The sequence below is a fragment of the Cervus elaphus genome, chromosome 21 (genome assembly GCF_910594005.1).
Source record: "Cervus elaphus chromosome 21, mCerEla1.1, whole genome shotgun sequence".
Classification (NCBI taxonomy): Eukaryota; Metazoa; Chordata; class Mammalia; order Artiodactyla; family Cervidae; genus Cervus; species Cervus elaphus.
Genome location: NC_057835.1, coordinates 25,942,358 through 25,962,380, shown reverse-complemented (window position 1 = coordinate 25,962,380; position 20,023 = coordinate 25,942,358).

Here is a 20,023-nt window from a genome sequence, read left to right as displayed (position 1 = left end):
CTGCCAGACTGCACTATTCAGCCTGCTTGATAAGCGATGAGTGAAAACAGACCTTCTCTGAACAATCAGAGTGAATCTGAGGAATGCCTAAAGGTCCGAGAGGCACCAACTGTCAGACTTCGGCACTGGCGGTGACAGGGAGGGTCACTCAGAGACCAATGGGGTCACCAACGCTAGGAGGTGATAGGGCTGGGGACACTAAATAGAGCCACTGGGGTGTGGTGGGTGCCAGAGGCTAGGTCCGAGGGCGGTGGAGAGACCAGAGGGCAGGAGGATACAGTCCTGATGCTTCCCCGGGAATAGGAGCCCATCAGAGGGCCTGTGTGACCCCTGCAGGGGGATGATGATGTTGGGGCAGTTGTCTGGGAGGCCTGCTGAGAGCAGGGGCTGTTCCCTTTCCGCTGATTTGTCCTAAGGCTACCCAGGTGGGGGGAGACATCCATGGGATTGCTGAACACAGCCAGAAATAAGCAGGACATCTGGGAGTAGGGTCTAGCTCTTGCTGAGCTGTGTCCCAAACTGCTAGAACTCTCGTAAAGGGTAACCCAAAGGCTTGGGAACTTGGGAACATCTCTGCTTCTTCAGATCAGTCTGTGGACAACGTCACCCCTTCGTAAATGCCCTTTGATGTGATCTGTGAGCACGACACGTGTGCTGATGTCCTGCCCTGCCCAACTCTGGAATTCACGTGTGTGGACTCGTTCATCTCAAATACCCGGGAAGATGGACCTGTTTTCCTCCGTCTCTTGTCCACAGCCTAGGAAGTTAAGCCTTGAGTACATTCTGAATTTGATATTATAATAGCGTAAGATTTTGGATATGTTTTTGAAAGGAAAACCAACTTTATTGCCACTGAGCAAGTCAACAAAGTAAATCCTGGTGGGAAAAGAGGATATTTAGGGTTCTGAGCTCACGAGGGGCATGAGCAAGTAGAGCAGGAGAAAAAGGATTCAATTCTCCAAAGTGTAGACTATGTTTTACTTTTAACAATACACCAAAAACTGTCTTCATGTTTTGGAAAGATCTTCGTCAATGAAGTTGAAAAGGAGAATAATGTAACTCACAGCTTCATCTAATGAACATTCAACCGCGTCTCTTTTTTTCCCCTTTTGCTTTTTCTTTGGCTGTGCCACATGGCATGTGGCATGCAGGATCTTAGTTCCCCAATCAGGGCTTGAATAGATGCTCCCTGCAGTGGAAGCATGGAATCTTAACCACTGGACCACCAGGGAAGTCCCAAAACATATCTTTTAAATAAACAGGGAATGAAACACATGAAATAGTTCAATAAACATAAAGGCACTAATATGGTAAAGTATCTTAATTATTTTTCTGATGAATTTGGGGATTTTTCTTTCAGTGTGACTCGATGGAAATAAATTAATGGGCTGCCATACAAGATGACTGTTTAATATGAACTCTCTAAATATTGCACTTAGTACAATGTGCTTTAAGATAGCAATGTATATTCAGACTTCATATTCTCAGTGGATCCTCTGACCAAAAGTTTTGTAAGATGTCAAGGCCTGCCGTGTGCTACATCAATTTCCTTTTAAAAACAAGTCCTAGATATTTCTAGAGACCAAAGTTTTGAATCAAAATGTTTCTGTCGGTTTCCATGTGGATGCTGCCACAGTGTACATCACATGACACACGCTACCTGGAACTCAGAGCTGGAAGTTTGAAGAATCGTGAGGACAAACTGATGGAGAATTCCCTGGCAACAGAGCCTCCAGCATCTTCTAGCTGGTTGGTGCTATGACAGAGATAAGCCATTTCAGCCACACATGTCTTTATCCAGCCTTGGAAGGCATCCAAAGGAAACACAGAGACTTCTGACATCAGAAAACACCTGTTGACTTTGGAGCATCCATATCAATGAAGGCAAAACATACAGCAGATGTGAGCCTGCTCTTCGGGAATAAAAGGAATGTCAAGTATGAGAAAAAAAAATCAGGAGGAAATGGAGATAGACACTTCCAGATTCTTCCACCTCTTTGTAAATATGCCATTACTTAGGTTAATGTCTTAAAAATTTGGCCTCAGAGACAATTCTACGATGGTATTTTCAGTTTTCTATTCCCTTAAAACTCTAGTTACAGATATTTTTAAAGATCAATAGATATATGACCTCAACCCCCAAGCTTCTCTACAGTGTTAATAGAACTATCAATAATGAATGATATGATGAGGAAGAAGAGTCAGTTTCTAAAAGGTTAGCAATATTTATTTAAATATTTTTATGCATTATTGAAAAAGAAAGTACTAAGAATTCTTACAAGATTCTTCATCTGAATTCACCAGAGTCAGGAGAAAGAGATACGAAGACTTCTGGAGAAACAGGCAGTTAGATTACCAACCTAAGTTGTTAGATATTGCTTGTCAGAGTTCTCTTCCTCTGCCTGTCGGGGTTTCCTGACCATGTGTCCCCAGCTGCTCCTCTTCCCACTGTTCCCTGCTCCATCTGGTCCCTGCTCCCTGGTCCATCTCACTACTCCCTCGAGTGCTGAGGACCCCTAGACCATCCGCCACTCTCTCCTGAGCCCTGGACCTTTGGGTCCAACAGCATAGTGACCCCTATGATTTAATCTTTCAAAGCCAGAACTAATGTATGCCAAAAAGTACCAGAGCTAAGAAATGAATTGGGCACATTCCCTCAATCTCTGGCCTTCATATCTCTTGAGTATATTGCCTCTGTCACTTCCCCTCCATCCACAGGCCCATTTTCATGATTCATAATGCCATCATTGCTTCCAAGCTTGCCCTCCCATAGCTCATCCTCTATGATGAGCCAAAGGCAAGGATCCACTCTGGGAAGGGCGAGAGCTTAGAGGCTGTGATGCACCTGAGTGACATCCAGGCGCTGCAGAGAACTGGTACCTAGCACTCCTAGTCCGAAGCCTGGGGAAGGACCCAGGTGTGTCCAGTTCCTGCCACACAGTCATTCAGGAGGGAGAGTGGTGAAGAAGACCTATTTCCATCTCTCAAGGAGTTGGTAAGTCATAAGGGCCAAGTCTACAGTGATGAGGAACGGTGAGGGCAGATGGAGAGGCCCTCCCTGCCCTAGGGACCCCAGGAACCAGGAAGGCATTCCTGCTCATGAAATTTTGAGCATCAGTCAAGGAAAAAGCTTCAGGAGATGATGAGCTGAGAATGAGTTAACCTTCCACGGCACGCTCTGGAGATCTTTGTCTCCCCTGTCAAGTTGGCCTGCATATACAACTAGTCACCTGGCAGCTGGCCTCTCTCCTAAAGGGTCCCGGGAGCAGGACAAGCCGCGTAGGTCTGGTGTTCCCGGGCCATGCCCTGGACTGCAGGAGGACAGCGATACTTGAAGGTCTGGGCTCCCTGATGCCACATTCTGGTCAGTTCTGCACAAAAAGCTAGAGGATGGTCTGGGGTCTCCCTCCAAGGATATTAAGCCCTGAGCATCCTTGGGTAAAAGGGCTCGTGTGACCACAGGCCCTGAGAACTGAGCCAGTGCTGAAAGGTCAACCTGGCTTCCTCGTTCCGTGTTCTCCCCTAGGGACTGGGGAAAGACAGCCCAGTCAACCTGAAAGCAGTCCCTGGTGGGCAGCAGAGAAGGGTCAGGAAGGCCTTGGGAAAAGGCAGGCACACGGAGCACCAGGCTTCACCACGGCTCTGCGTCCATCCTCATGGTTTTCAGTCTCCATAACGGAGCCAGCCTGGGGCTGGCTTCCCACAGCCTAAGACATGAAAAACAGCTTTAACTTCAGGTCAGAAAACTGTCCAGAAAACCAGAGAAGTGCTGTGTGTCACAGTGAGGAAGTGCAGATTAGGCGGGAAACGGCTTCTGTGTTCCCCCAGGTGATTATACCATCATTAAGGAAATGGAACCAGCCATTAGCATGACATGAATGTGTCTGTTTTGGAGGGTCATTCAGGCGGATTACGCCTCAGTTGCATGTATCATTTTTTCAAAGTATACATGAACAATATTTAGCTCCTGCTTCTTCACTGCTCCTTGAAGTACAAGATGACCCTTAAATATTCCATCCCTAAATTGTCTCCAAAATTAACACTAAAAGAGTAAATACATGCAAGAAACTGTTATTTTAAATAAAAGAGCCCCACCATTACTAACATTGTCATTACACAGAGCTAAGCCCTGGTGAAAATCAGTGCTGTTTGTCAATATTTATGCAGATAGTCAACTGGCTGGAGGATATGTGTTGACTTGTCAACCTGGGATGCTAGAAAAATAAGGAAGGACCAAGCTTCCTTTCTTGGGCAAGATCTATTATCTGTGGGGAACTCTCAGCTGCAAAGCACAACCGTGTGTTCTATGTATAGCCTTGTTGATGGACCGGGCTCTCTAAAGACACACAACCAGGGTTTGTTTCAAGTGAATTGTGTTAACAGACAAGATCTCCAATTAACCTGAAATGTTGGTGCAGGCAGTGGAGAGAAAGGGCGGGTCTTTGGATGATGTAGATAGTTATTCATCTTGACCGTGGGGTCCTTCTGTCTCAAACTGGTATGAAGATTGGATTCTCCTTCATACTCTCTATTACTGTGTGCTCAGTCATGACAGACTGTGACCCCATGGACTGTAGCCCGCCAGGCTCCTCTGTCCATTGGATGCTCCAGGCAAGAATACTGGAGTGGGTTGCCATTTCCTTCTCCAGGGGATCTTCCCGACCCAGGGATCAAACTCACGTCTCCTTCACTGGCAGGTGGATTCTTTACCGCTGAGCCACCTCTGCTAGACATAGGTTCAACTAATGCAGGTGTGGACCGTGGTTGGGATGAGGTGCTGCTTGCTTGTACAGAGCGGCAGTGTCTTACCCTGCAGAGAGGGTCTGTGGGTGACGTGAGCTGGCTTGTTTTACTGCTTTACAAGATTACAGTTTTTATTCATATATGGATCTCTTTTTAAAATTTATTTATTTATGGCTGTTCTAGGTCATTATTACTGCATGCAGGCTTTTCCTCTAGTGCAGCAAGTGGGGCCTACTGTTCATTGTGGTCACAGGCTTCTCATTGTGGGGGCTTATCTTGTTATGGAGCACAGGCTCTAGGCACACAGGCTGAGTAGTTGTGGCTCCCAGTCTTAGTTGCTCTGTGGCATGTGGGATCTTACTGGATCAGGGATCGAACCCATGCCCCTGGTAGGCAGATTCTTATCCACTGGACCACCAGGGAAGTCTTCCTACACGGATCTCTTAGGGTCACAGTGAAAACTTCAGTTTAGCAGCACGTGAGGGACCCAGCTGGGATTGCCAGGCTGTGCAGCTGCCTAGAACCTTGCAAGGGAAGGGCTGCTGGAAAGACCACATGCCCCTGCAGGGGGAGGACTGCCCAGGGCAATGCCAGATGCTGCCAAATTGTTATGGGCACCTCAGAGTAAAAGGGTTTCCCTGGTGGCTCAGCGGTCAAGAATCCACCTGCCAATGCAGCAGATGCAACCCACTGCAGTATTCTTGCCTAGAGAATTGCATGGACAGAGGACCCTGGTGGGCTATGGTCCAAAGGGTTGCAAACAGTCGGACATGACTGAGTGACTAACACACAGTATAAAAATCTCCACCTGTCACTTTCTGTAACAGCTAACTGTATGACCTATTAGTGAGTGCATCAGCGCCATAATCCTCATGGAAATCCCATGACAGAGGCCAGAGAGACTTGGCCTTGGCTGGAGGAGGAGCTGGGGGGCAGGAGGCTATGTCTGCTCCCCACTGCTCAGACAAACTGCTAGAGTGTTTTGATGTCAGGCTTTCCCTCGTGATACCCCCTGCTGTCTTCCTTTCACTCATCATTGGTGAACATGCACAAAGGACAGCCGAACAGCCTCTAATGATGTGGGAAGCCAACACCAATTCCTTTAAACCAGATTGCCTCATGGTTCTGAAAGTATGTCCTGGAATTTGGGACATGCCCAAAGGACAGTCTTGGCAGTGAGCAGAGAAGCAGGTGATGTAATGTGGCAGCAGGTGGGCTGGAGGCAGGAACCCAGGTTCTGATCCTGGCCCTTCTCCAGACCTGCTGAGTGTCCTCAGGCCAGCCGTTCCCTCTCTGCCCCCAATGTCCCAGCCTGGAGGATCCCTCCACTTCTCTCAGGTTCAGACATACTATAGTCCCACAGAAGAGTTTTGAGAGATCTTACAAAGCATTACAGAAAACAGGTGCCAGGTCAGGAAGAATGTTAACCTAAACATGAAATTTGAAAGAAGTGTTCTCACAACTCCATCTTCCTTCTGATGGACAATCTTTGGGCAGAATTGATGAACTTAATTGAATGATGACTTGTGTCGCTACTTTGTTTCTAAATCCTTAGTTAATAGTTTGATGTTTCAAGTGGACATGGGGAAACAGTGGAAACAGTGTCAGACTTTATTTTGGGGGGCTCCAAAATCTTTGCAGATGGTGATTGCAGCCATGAAACTAAAAGACACTTACTCCTTGGAAGGAAAGTTATGACCAACCTAGATAGCATAGTAAAAAGCAGAGACATTACTTTGCCAACAAAGGTCCATCTAGTCAAGGCTATGGTTTTTCCAGTGGTCATGTATGGATGTGAGAGTTGGACTGTGAAGAAAGCTGAGCGCTGAAGAATTGACGCTTTTGAGCTGTGGTGTTGGAGAAGACTCTTGAGAGTCCCTTGGACTACAAGGAGATCCAACCAGTCCATCCTAAAGGAGATCAGTCCTGGGTATTCATTGGAAGGACTGATGCTAAAGCTGAAATGTCAATACTTTGGCCATCTCATGCAAAGAACTGACTCATTGGAAAAGACCCTGATGCTGGGAGGGATTGGGGGCAGGAGGAGAAGGGGATGACAGAGGATGAGATGGCTGGATGGCATCACCGACTCGATGGACATGAGTTTGAGTAAACTCCGGGAGTTGGTGATGGACAAGGAGGCCTGGTGTGCTGCGATTCATGGGGTTGCAAAGAATTGGACACGACTGAGTGACTGAACTGAACTGAAAGAGAAAAATGACATGTACAGTGAAATACTACTCAGCCAAGAGAAAAGAATGAAACAAGTAGTTTCTGCCATTTGCACCTGAAGATTATCATTCTAAGTGAAGTAAGTCAGGCAGAGAAAGACAAATACATGATATCACTTATCTGTGTAATCTAAAATATGACACAAATGAACCTATCTACAAAACAGAAACACACTCACAGATATAGAGAACAGGCTGGTGGTTGCCAAGAGGGGCGTGGGAGGAATGGATTGGGAGTTTGGGGTTGGCAGATGCAAACTGTAACCTATAGAATGGATAAACTACAAGGTCCTACAGTGTAGCACAGGGAACTATATTCAATATTCTGTGATAAACTGTAATGGAAAAGAATATAAAAAAGAATGTGTGTGTGTGTGTAACAATCACTTTTGCTATACAGCACAAATTAACACAATGTTGTAAATCAACTCTATTTTAATTAAAAAATTTTTAAGGAGAAATGGAGACTAATAATACCAACATGAGGATGTACATGCACAGAACACTTTTCTCAACAGTTGGTTCTTTTCCATTCAGTAGGTAGCTTTTTATTAAACAAATAAAAGTTCCAATTCTGGAGAAAATCTTTGCTTAAAAAAAATGGGGGATTCGTAAGCTCAACCCTTACGCTCTGCTACAGCTTCTAACTTATAGCCTTGATCTCCTCTGTATTTTTGAAACAAGAGTTATTTCTGATTTGTGACATCAAACAGTATTAAATTTGGCACAGGACCTTATTAAAATCCTATTGAAACACAGCAGAGGAAGAAACTGAATATAGTAATTGGGGTTCTACAGGCACCTCATTATAAACCAAACTCCCAGTTTTGGGAAACACTTTCATCAAATGGCTGTGATGTCCAGAAAGTGGAGGTTCCAGTCCCACTGCAGGGGCTCTGGCCTTTTGACCCTGGACTGCCTCTCAGAGAAAGCCTGCCTGGATGTGGGGTCGGCGTGGACACACACTCAGAGACAATGTCAAGAAGCCGGCGTGAGCTCCAGCTCTGAAAAGAATTGTGAAGCTGCATCCTGTCACCGTTTCCTCTCGTTCCTGTATTTCTTTTCCCTGTAGCTCCTTATTGGCAGCAAATCGGCTATTCTTCCGTCCTGTTTCTGTGCATTCTTTCCCACAAGGCTTTCTCTTTTTCTATCTCCCTCATCCCCATTCCAGGACCTCTTTTTCTCTGGGTGACTCACCTGGTTTTCCTTTTCTTCCACCTGAGTTCTTTCATCCCCGAAACCCCCTTTCTCTCCAATCCTTCTCCACATTGCTCATCTCTGAGAAGCAAACAAAAACTGCAGGGAGAGGGAAGCTTCATCTGATCTGTATCACCTGAGTTAGTTGTTCTGTGCCTGTTTCTTCCAGGATGAAGCGATTCAGTGTCCACATCTTGATTTAACTAGGAAGAGCAGTGAGTTTCTCTACTGTGGGCTCAGGGAGAAAGCATGAGAGCCCTGGTCTGACACCGTCCCACCACCCAAATCACCCACCCACCCACAGCTACTAGAGAGCTTGGAAGGCTGCTGGCGTAGAGGACACACAACCCCATCTCGGGGCTGCTGGGAAAACAGAGACAAGTATCTACAGTACAGTGAGGTGTGATTAGGGCTGATTCAGATGGACTTCTGCATTCACAAGATAAAGTCAGCCAGTGCGCCTTGGGCTGAGCGAGAAGTAAGATCTCAGGGAGGACGTGATCTTTAGGAAGAGATCTGGAAAAAACAGGAGCACTGTCACCCCCCACCCTCCACCCCACCATGATGAGTTCTGCTGAGAGCCCCCTTGAGCCAAGGAACAAAGCAGTGCTCAGAAATAGGGCATCTGTTGGGGGTAGCAAGAGACACCGCTGGGAAGGTCAGTTCAATTCAAGCCATTCTGCAGACACAGCATGCTAAAAGCAGAGTGTGCGTGCTTTGTCTCTCTGTCATGTCTGACACTGTGTGACCCTGTGGACTGTTGCCCACCAGGCTCCTCTGTCCATGGGATTCTCTAGGCAGGAATACTGGAGGGGGTGGCCATATCCTTCTCCAGGAGATCTTCCCAACCTAGAGATTGAACCTGCATCTCCTGCATTGGCAGGCAGGTTCTTTACCGTCTGAGCCACCAGGGAAGGTCAATAGAATCAAATAATGAAAGACTTTGTGTGCCAGAGCCTGGCAAAGAACTGTGAGCTCACGGTGAGGAAGAAGGGTAGAAGAATTTTAAAAACCAAAAGTGACGTTGGACCCACACAAATGTGTGGTGGATAACTGACAACTGAGGCCGCCTGACCAATAGGATGGTTGCAGTTGTTCAGGAAAAAGGCAACGTGAGCAGCAACAAGGGGAAGGAAGGAATAGATATGAGAGCATCTGGGGGCCACAGCTGGATCTGAGGATCTCCTGTTTTTGGTGGGGGTGGGAAATCTGAGGATCTACTGCCTTTGGTGGCAGTGGGGGGAGGTGGATCTGAGAATCTATTGCCTTTGGTCGGGGGGTGGTTGTTGGGAAGAGGAGGACTCAAAGATAACTTCCCAAGGTTTAAAAATTATTGTTTTGAGTTTCCTTTTTTATTGTTTCCAAATGAATGGATAATAATATTAAGAACCCAAGTTTAAAAAAAAAGTGAGTTTGGGAAGTTGATGAGTTTCATTTGTAATGCCCCCTTGGAGATGCTCGGTGTGGGGGAGGGGTGGGAGGCAGACACTGCTATACATTTGAAGGGGGGGGGGGGGGCATCCAGCCCAGGGAAGCAATGCTGATTTGGAAATGGTGGACATATTGGCAGCGGCTGACGTCAAGGATGTGAATGAGACACCCCAGGAAAAGCATTCAGAGAGTGAGAGAGAGGACCTAGGTTGGAACCCTGAGAATAGCCAGGGTGGATGGAGTCAGCAAGGGGCAGAGAAGGGCAGGAGGAGGGGAGAGATAGAGAGGGTTGGTGTCGAAAACATCAAAGCGAGAAGGATTTTTTCAGGAGAAGACAACAATGTGGTAGGCTTAAGGGTGGTCAAACAAGATAAGAAACTAACACTGAACTGGATTTTGAAATTTAGGATTTATCGGTAATCTTACCTATAAGTAATCTTACCTTTAGAGATAAGCAAAGGACTTCAGACAAGCAGTAGAAGAAGAAAGCGATGTTGAGAAATACTGAGAAACACTAAGGACTTGAGAAAGTCAGGATTATGAGTAGATAGACCAGCATCTCTCAGACCTCAGGTCTTGAGAACCTCTGCACTACATGAAGATTAAGTCTTCATGCAGTAATGATGTCAGTAGTAACCACATTAAATATGAAAGCAGAACTTTTCAAAATACTTACAAAATCATCAGAACAATAACAAATTACTATAGGCAATATAAACAACATGCCCTTTGTGGAAAATAATTATATTGTCAAAACAGGAGTTTCTTTGGGGGTTAATGAATATGTTCTAAAATGGACTGTGGTGAACCCAACTCTGTGACTATACTAAGGACCATGGAATTGTACACTGTAAGTGGGTGAATTGTATGGTCTGTGAATTGTACTTAATAAATAATAAAATGATGAAAAAACACAAGAGTGACCATGGGCGTGTAACACTATGGCTGATTCATATCAATGTATGACAAAACCCACTGAAATGTTGTGAAGTAATTAGCCTCCAACTAATAAAATAAATAAATAAATAAAAATGGGGGAAAAAGAAAAAAGAGTGACCATGGGATGTTTAACATATGTATTTATGGAATGATTTAAGTGCCAAGTTGTAAACATTCATCAAATAATTTTAGTAACACTAATTACTTCATCTCACTCTCAAACACACAAATAATCCAAAAAAATTTTTTTGAGGCTCTTCTTCTTAGGGTTAAGTGTGGGCCATTGAAAAAAGAGAGATGTCATACTTTTCCTCACAAACAAAACAGTTGTACAGGATTTCGTTATCCTTTCTCTCTCTTTTTTAAAAAACAAGTTCGTTCTGTTATCATTTATACACCATAAAGTCCATTCATTTTACATCTACAATTCATTGATTTTGTATAATTTAAATACAGTTACTCAGTTCTTCACAATTCATTAGAACACCTCTATCACCCTGAAATTCCCTGGTGACCACATTCAAGCAATCCCTTCTCCTACTGAAAACCCACTTATTTTTGTCTCTATTTTTCTGCTTTTATTTCATGTAAATGCTATCAGACGATATGATATTTTCAGTCTGGCTTCTTTCACGTTTTGAGATGCAGCCACATTATATAAATTAATAGTTCTTTCATTTTTATTGCTGAGTAATACTTCTTTGAATTAACACATGCTTTATTTATAGATTCATTAGTACATGGAGTTTTGCACTGTTTCTAGGTGTTGGTTAATATGACAGAACTGCTGTAAACGTTTGTGTGCAAGTCTGGGTGGCTTATGTTTCTAGCTTCTCTTGAATTGAAGTGCTGGGTTACAGGTGTGCACGTGCTCAACTTTTTAAGAAACTGCTGTTTCCCAAAGCGGTCATAACATTTCCACAGGCAATGTATGAAGTTCTGGTTTCTCCACATCCTTGTCAACTTGGTATTATTAACTCATTTGATTTTAGCCATTCTAGTAGGTAAATAGTGACCTATTCTTAATCACCCCACCCCTACTCTCAGCCCCAGGCAATGACAAACCTGTTATCTATCGGTGTGGATTTGCTTATTTATATAAATGGAATTGGACTTTCCTGGTAGCTCAGATGGTAAAGAATCTGCCTGCAAAGCAGGAGACCCGGGTTTGATCCCTGGATCTCTGGATCGGGAACATTCCCTGGAAAGGGGAATGGCAACCCACTCCTATATTCTTGCCTGGAGAATTCCACAGACAGAGGAGCCTGGTGGGCTACGTCCATGGGGTCGCAGAGTCAGACATGACTGAGCAACTAACACACACATAAATGGATTTATACAATATGTGGGCCTTTGTGATTGCCTTCTTAAATATATCATCATGTTTTCAAGGTTTCTCCATGTTTTAGCATGAATCAGCACTTTCTCTCTTTTTATTGCAGAATAATAGCCCATTGTGTGGATATACCACATTTTATGTATTCATTCATCAAGTTGATGGACATATGGGTTGTTTCCACTTTTGGGATATATGTATACATTGCTTTTATAAGCATTCATATACAAGTTCTGTGGGATGTCTGTTTTCATTTTTCTCTAGGAATGGAATTGTGGGATCATATGGCACCTCTATGTTTAATTGTTTGAGGAAATATCAAACTGTTTTCTAGAGGGCTGCACCATTTTATAGTCCCACCAGTGGTGTATGAGGGTTTCAACTTCTGTACAGTCTCATTAACACTTATCATCTGTCTTCTTGATTACAGCCATCCTAGTGGCCATGAAGCAGCATCTCATTGAAGTTTTGACTAGCCCTTCCTAACGACTAGTGACAGTGAGCATCTTTTCATGTGCTTATCGGCCATTGTCATAATATCATTATGAGTACGTCTAATAGGATTTAGTTATACTATCTTGGTTTATTTCCTTGCCACCATTGATAAGATCATGAAACACACAAAAGTCAAAGATCAAAATTATACATATCAACCCAACCGCAAATAAATAATTGTTTTATTATTATCACTTAAATGCATAGGAAACTATTAAGATCAACAAAGAAGGAAAATAGATTTTAATTTTCATGTAAGCCCCCTGAGAAACACTTCCTATTGGATCAGAGGTAGGGTGTGCAGAATTGATTTGTCTTGTCTTCTGAATTTGAAGTCTCTACTCATGAGTAGCACAGGAGCCCCGAATTGTGGGAATCACAGACACGTCCCAGTACTCCGAAGCAGTCCAGCCCAAGATCTGGGCGTCTAATCTGGGAACGTCCTTCCCCAGCGCGGCCAGCTTCCCTGCCATTCTTCGCAAGGACTGTGTGTATGGCACCAGAGTCACTTTCCCAGAAGTGCTTCTGGGACCTCGGGCTGCACAAAGGGGCTGTTAACCGAGGTCCCCTCCCTGCTGGCTCAGCTGACTCCAGGCCCGGTCACACACGGCTCCCAGTTCCTATCAACTTTTCCCAAAGGAGCCCTGGGGCTCCTGCAGGAGCCAGCACTTCTCTGGAACAGGAAGCTCTATTTACACTGTCTTGGAGCCCGGTGCTCATCCATAAAAGGGAAAAGACTCCTTTAGGAAAAGGGCAGGGTGCCTGGAAACTTTAAAAGTGAAAGCTTTGCAACGGGTTTCTGCTGTTTTAATGCTTTTGTTTGATAGTTTTTCAAAATATAAAAGCACATGCTCTTTAGGAGTTGAACAGTAAATCTGAAAGCTGACATGACAAGAAACAAAACATATAGGGCACATGTCATGTGGACTCTCCAGAGTACACACCTAGGGCAGATATTTCTCTCTTTAGCCTTCTAGAATATAACTCCATGCAGACATACTGGCTTATACGTGAATTAGTCAATCATACTTTAAATGAGGAAGAAGGGTTACCGAGGGTATATCATGATACCATGGTCTGTGGATGGTTGTTACCAATTTCCCATGTAAATCATCTCCTATCAGCTGATACGCACACTTAAGCAGTGATCTGAACCCCAAATTTAGCAAAGGATATGTATCTGCCAAGAAAAGTGTGCAGTGGGGGAAGGGCATTGGGAGTGAGCTTTCGGAATCAGAGCTCTCAGAGGGTTTCATCATAAAGCAATAAATTGGTCAATAAATTGTTTACTGATAATTTGAATTATTAAAAATAATTGTGAATCACACTTACTATTAATGGTAATTAAGGACAACTGTTACGAATTGTTACTAAGCATTGAGTTAAGTGCTTTACACATATAAACTCATTTAAGCCTCATGGTAATCTTGTGAATTACACTGTTGTTGGTTAGATGCTAAGTCATGACTGACTCTGCGACCCCAGGGACTGTAGGACACCAGGCTCCTCTGTCCACGGAATTCTCCAGGAAAGAATATTGGAGTGGGTTGCCATTTCCTCCTCCAGGAGATCTTCCCAACCCAGGGATCGAACCCATGTCTCCTGCACTGCAGGCAGATTCTTTACCACTGAACCACCTGGGAAGCCTGTGAATTACATACTGTGGGAATTAATGCTGAGGAACTCGGCTAAAGTAACGGTAAGTAGTGAAATCAGGACATAAACTCTGGATATCTAGTCTGACAGATTGATGCCCTAACCATTGTGCTCCATCGCCTCTTATACTCTGTGCCTAACCAGGTTCTAAGCAATTTAGATGCACCAGCACTTTTCATTTAAACAACACCAATAATGTGGCAGGTTTCATGAGAGAACATATCCACTCATTCTTCATTTATTCAGGACCTGATAACACCAAAGACCATGCCTAGATCAAAAGAGGTGATTCTGATGACCTTGTGACTGGAGAGACAGGCTGAGAGGCCTGCATCCTTGCTCCATGTGAGCACCTCCACACTCACTGGCAGAGATCTACCCATCTATCCAGCTGTGTCTCCCTCACCTCCATCATCATCTCCTCCCCAAGTTTCTGTGAGAGGTCCCCTGTATATCTCTGGGCACATGTTTTCACTGGCTGGGAAATGCTCCCTGCCTTTCAGCCACTCAGGTTCACCTCTCAAACCCCAGCTCAGGCATTGCCTTTCCTGATCCCTGCAAAGAGTCTTCATCTTCCTTCTCTTTGGGCTCACTGGGTCCCGCCAGCCTCACCCACTGCTCTTAGCAATGTTTCACCATCCCTTTGTCACAGCGCCAGCCTGAAGGCTCTGGAGAACAGAGCCGGATCTTAGGCACCCAAGAATTTCTACCTGAGCCCAGCACCTCACACAGAGTCTTCCGTTGGTACACGTGGAGTTGTCCTGATAAACTGAGTCTATCGTCTTTGAAGTTACTCTCTCCAAACCTCCAGGACTCCAGAGAAATTTTATCATAGACAGAAGTGACCAATAGGCCTGCAGCTGCGAGGTGCAAGGTTGAGGGTGGCTTTGGTTTCTTGCTCACCTTGCAGCTGCTCTGACTGTGCAGATGACATCAGGTCTGGGGGCAAGAGATTGGGTGGAGAGGAAGGAGGGGAGGATGAAGGTGATCGTTCAGAGCCTAAGCTTTGGGAGAAAACAGTACATAATTGCCTTCCTCTAATCAAATTTCTCAAAAGAGTTGTCCATAGTTTTCTTGTTATTTTCCAGCTCTTTTCATGTGACTTTCTTGGGGTCACCAGTGACCTCCACATGGCTGCTCCCATAAACCATTTCTCTTATTTTCAGGACCAGATCAGGATGGAAGGCAGTCTTCTTCAGAGGGGCGGCCGCTCAGTTATATCAGAAGAGGAAAACTCCAGCAGGTGTAGGTGATGGTAGAGACTCGGCGGCCCCAAATCCAGAGAGATCTTGTCTGATATGTCTGTGTGTTATGAAGCAAAAATGGAAACCAAAGTCTGTGAGGGAAAGGCGGGACATATTTGAGGTTGAAGGAGATAGAGAATGTTTGGAAAGCTTTCTCGGAGGCTGGAGTATAAGCAGATCAGAGAGGCATGGTGAGAGTGCTGACAAAAGGAACACCATGTGGTTGGTGGTCCAGGGTGTACAGCGATGCTCGTGTGCCTGGCTGGGGACCTTTCCTCTAGCAGCATTAGCTGGCTGGTGCAAGGACAAACAGTGAGTATTGTCGGTTCATCCTGCCTTGAATCGGCCAGGCAGAGGCATGTGAGTTTAGAGCCGGTAAGAAAGAGGTGGCCTGAGGGGCCCCCACATCTGACCTGAAACTGGGGACAGTCAGCTGAGGAGGGGACAGTGTGGAAGTGTGAACAGCACCCGAGGTCAAAGGATGGTGGTGGCGGGACTCTCTGACCAAGAAGAGGCAGGAACAGGCTGTGTGACCATTGAGGAGGATGTCTGAGTCTGTCATTTTGGAGGTGGACCAGTTTCAAGAGATAACGCAGTTCAGACTTCACATTCTGCACCATGGGAATGGGAAGCCGTGGCCCAGTAGAGAATTTGGTCACTGGGTCAAGGAGCTAAGAGGTCGCAGGGTCGGATGTGTCAGAACAAAGAGAAACACAGGGATGAAGAGGAAGAATCAGGTTCAGAGTCTCTGGTAAAGGGTGGTGAGTGTCCAGGAGAGGCCTTGGCAGAGGTCTCTGTCTTCAAACTTGTTTGGGGTGTGGGGGAGGCGCAGGCTGAACTTGACAGTGCTTTGGGTGGCAGTTTCCCTTTGAGGATACCTATACTCCTCCGTGGTGGCTCAGGGCTAAAGCATCCCCCTGCCAATGCAGGAGACGGGGATTCGATCCCTGGGTCAGGAAGATCCCCTGGAGGAGAGAATGCAACCCACTCCAGCATTCTTTCCTGGAGAATTCCATGGACAGAGGAGCCTGGCAGGCTACAGTTCACAAGGTCGCCAAGAGTCGGACACGACTTAGCGACAACGCAGACAGACAGAACTTCTCCAAGGCTGTGAGAGAGTCAGTAAACCTGACTCACCTCCAAACCCTGACTCACCTCCTGCCTTCCACACTCAGGCTTTATCTGCTCTTCTGGGCTGGCCATTTGAAACCTTCTTAGCTATGAGAACCGGTCACTCAAATTAAAGAGAGGAATAAAAGTATAAAAAAAAATAATGCAAATGGGACAGTTTTCTGTTTAAAATTAGAAAACCCACTGCTTTTAAAACTAGATTTGTATGCAGCCAAAGGAAAAAAAAAATGGAGTCCTATAAATTTGAAAGAAAAATTGGTGGTGGATTTAGCACCCGGGAGAGTGAGCTTGGGGCGGTGGGGGCAGGGGTGGGTGCGTGAGGGGTTTGGGTGGGAGTGAGGCGGGACTTCATACACACACTGCTTCCTCCTAAGCACCCCGCATCTTCTGGAAGCCGGCCGGACTGCTCACGGGGCGCTATGGCCTTTCTCAGCCCACATCAAGGAACCTGGAACAAAGCCAGGTTTTGTCTCCTGGACTAACAGAGGAGGCTGAAGAACATTTTTTTATTTGATATCATATCACTTTGGGATCAGGCAACTCCCAAACAGATTTCCTCTGTGGTGAAATACCTTTTCTCCTTAAAAAAAAAATTGGCAATTTCTTAGTAAAGATTACTCAGCTACTCCTTACCATAACCCATGAAGACAAGATGTATTTTTAGTTTTTGTCTTAACAGCAAGGAAACTCACTCACGGTGGAAAATGATTTCACTAAGCCCATCCAGTGAGTCAGGCCCAGGGCTGAGCTGGACAAATTAGGTATTCTAGGTCTCCGCTATTAAATTTCTAGGTATTGCTAATAATCTGAGACAAAAGGAAAAAAGAAAAAAAAAGCAGCCTCATGGTATCTTTGGAAAGTCATTTCAATGGCAGGTTTTGTGATTAGAGAGCCTGGCACCCTTCCCCAAGGAAAGACTCTGTTCGGTACTCCGGTGAGGAAGACAGGAGGGGACAGGTGTTTTGAACAGAGCACAACATCAGGATACAGAAGCTGCTCAGTGAAAGAAGCCCCTCTGTCACTGCCCTGCCCACCAGTCGGCCTCCTTCCACGGCATCCCCCCAGCGAGGATGGACTCACGGGGTGACGGTCCCCCCAGAGTCTTTCTTCATCATGGACCTGACCTCCTCCTGGTCCAGCTCCTACAAAGAAACAAATGAGCTGAGCACCAGACTGCCTTTTCAGTCTCTCTGCTGAGGCTCCTGTGACATCTATACTTCCAACTACACGTGTGAGAACCTAGTTCTGCCTGAGGAGAGTTCAATCGCTAAGTCGTGTCTGACTCTTGCAACCCCATGGACTGTACAGCCCGCCAGGCTCCTCTGTCCATGGAATTTTCCAGGTAAGAAGACGAGAGGGTTTGCCATTTCCTTTTCCAGGGGACCTTCCTGACCCAGGGATCAAACCCTGCATTATACAAGTGGATTCTTTACCACTGAGCCACCAGGGAAGCCTTCTACTTAAGGGGCTTACTGATTAAGTCATTCAGAAAAACAAAACACTACCTTTGTCAACAGAGCATTCTGAGATGAGGAGGCTAGATTTCCTAAACTCTGCCAAAATCAGCAGCGCCTCACACGCGAGGCTGGATGTGTCACTGATTGTCCCACAAGGGTTCTGGTCCTTCTCATTTCTTTCCGCAAATCCAATTTTAATGGCACACATCTCTCTGTAGGTCAGACTGATAGAGATGCTGTGACAATGGCAATCTGTGTATAATGAAGATATTCCCCTAGTTATTTTATGGCTCGTTTCTTTTAAGTGAGGTAAGAATAGTTCTTTCCTTCAATGCCATGTTGTTTAGAAACAGGATTGTATCTGTGCCTCTTTTTAAAGTTCAGGGGGAATCTTGCTGAGAAAAGATTATATAATCACTAAAGGAAGAAGGTTTAGGTATTTAGTTCAGAATCTCTGAATTCTGACATAACCTTATTGTGATGTTTTCTCATTCTCTAACATCAATAAGGTGTTAGCTTCTCCCTTCTGAACAGAAGGGTCAGAAAAAAAAAAAAAGAACCCCAGTACTTAAAAAAAAAAAAAAAGGACATACTTCTTACTTTTAAAAAGCTGGTTCTAGTGTTCAAGGGAAAAAAATAGATTGTGAATCTCCCCATTGAATTTTAACACAGTTTCATAAACTACTGTAAAGCATTGGGATGACTTTTAGAGCTAAACAGGTTGAGGAGTTTACACTACAGGCCCAATGTTAGAAAATGCTCCACTAACACAGAACTGCGGAGCCACAAATATTACCTGCAGGGCGTCCGGAGCAGGCACGCCTGCCAGGCTGGAGTCTCAGCCTTGCCGGCATCCAAGGGACACAGGGCAGTGAATAGACTCCATTCCCACACCAACGGCCTTCAAACCCTCCCCCCGACACCCTGCTCCCCGGGCCCACAACCCTCACCCTCCACGCGCCCCCAGGTCATCACTAGGGCTTGTGCAAACTCAGGTCCCCCAGAGTGGAGGTGGGAAGTTCACCCCCAGGGACCACTGAGACCCCACTGGCTCCTGGATCTCCGGCTTCTCTGAGGGGACGGGGACGGGAGCTCCATCTCTGCGCACTTCCCCAATTCCCCTTGTCCATCCCAGGGCAGTCCTGGGCCAGCTCCATTCGAGGGCCCCGCAGAGCTCCCCTCGCTGCCCGCAGCACATGCCTGTCCGTTTTCGTTGTCCCACTCAGGGCCCTCCTTAGCAGACCCACCACACCCCAAACCCAACCCCACCTGCTACCCCTCCCCGCATGCTCCTTCCAGGGTGGGGGTGGTACCTCATCCACCCACTGAAGGGCCACGGGGACGGAATCAGGGTGGACCCCTGGGACCACTGGACTGCTGACCCGCCCTCCTCCCGGTCCTTGAGCCTCCTCCTGCCCAGGGCCTGATTTCTAAACTTCCTCCTCTGGTTCCTCCTCAGCCTTCAGATAAAGGCCGACCCCTGACCACCCGAGGCGGGGGTCTAAGGGTGTCTCCATCCAGGATGTCCCCCATGGTCTCACGCGGGTTCATGCCCTCCCCTGCCCCTCTTACCTCCTGGACTTTCTCCTCTTCCAGCAAAATTTCTCTAGCTCCCATTTCCCACGCCCAGGTGGGAAAGGCGAGGTGCCTTTCAGGGACCGCCACTCCGTGTTTACCCGGCTACCCAGGTCGTAGTCAGCATCCTGCCACAAGCGATATCCTTGGTCATCATTCTCCCCAGGACCATGGTGAGAAGTGATCTGGGTCCTTCTCTGCTTGGCTGTTATTTTCCGTCTCTCCCCTGTGCCTGCCTTTCTCTAGAGCACCTGCATTTCCCATTTTTCCTGTGTCTGAGGAAGGAAGAGCTGAGCCTGCTCATGCTTGGCTGTCTGCAGAGTGAAGAGTAGGGGCAATAACGCCTGCACAGCACCTCACTGCTCTGCTTCCACCGGCTTGAGTCTCACTTTCCCAGCAGGCATAAAGCTAAGTGGGTTCATTTGCTTATGGCATCCTCTCAAACAGTGTGGGGTGTGTGTGTGTCATTCAGTTGCCGCTGACTCTTGTGACCCTATGGATTGTAGCCCACCAAGCTCCTCTGTCCATGGGATTTCTCAGGCAAGAATGCTAGAGTGGGTTGCCACTTCCTTCTCTAGGGGATCTTCC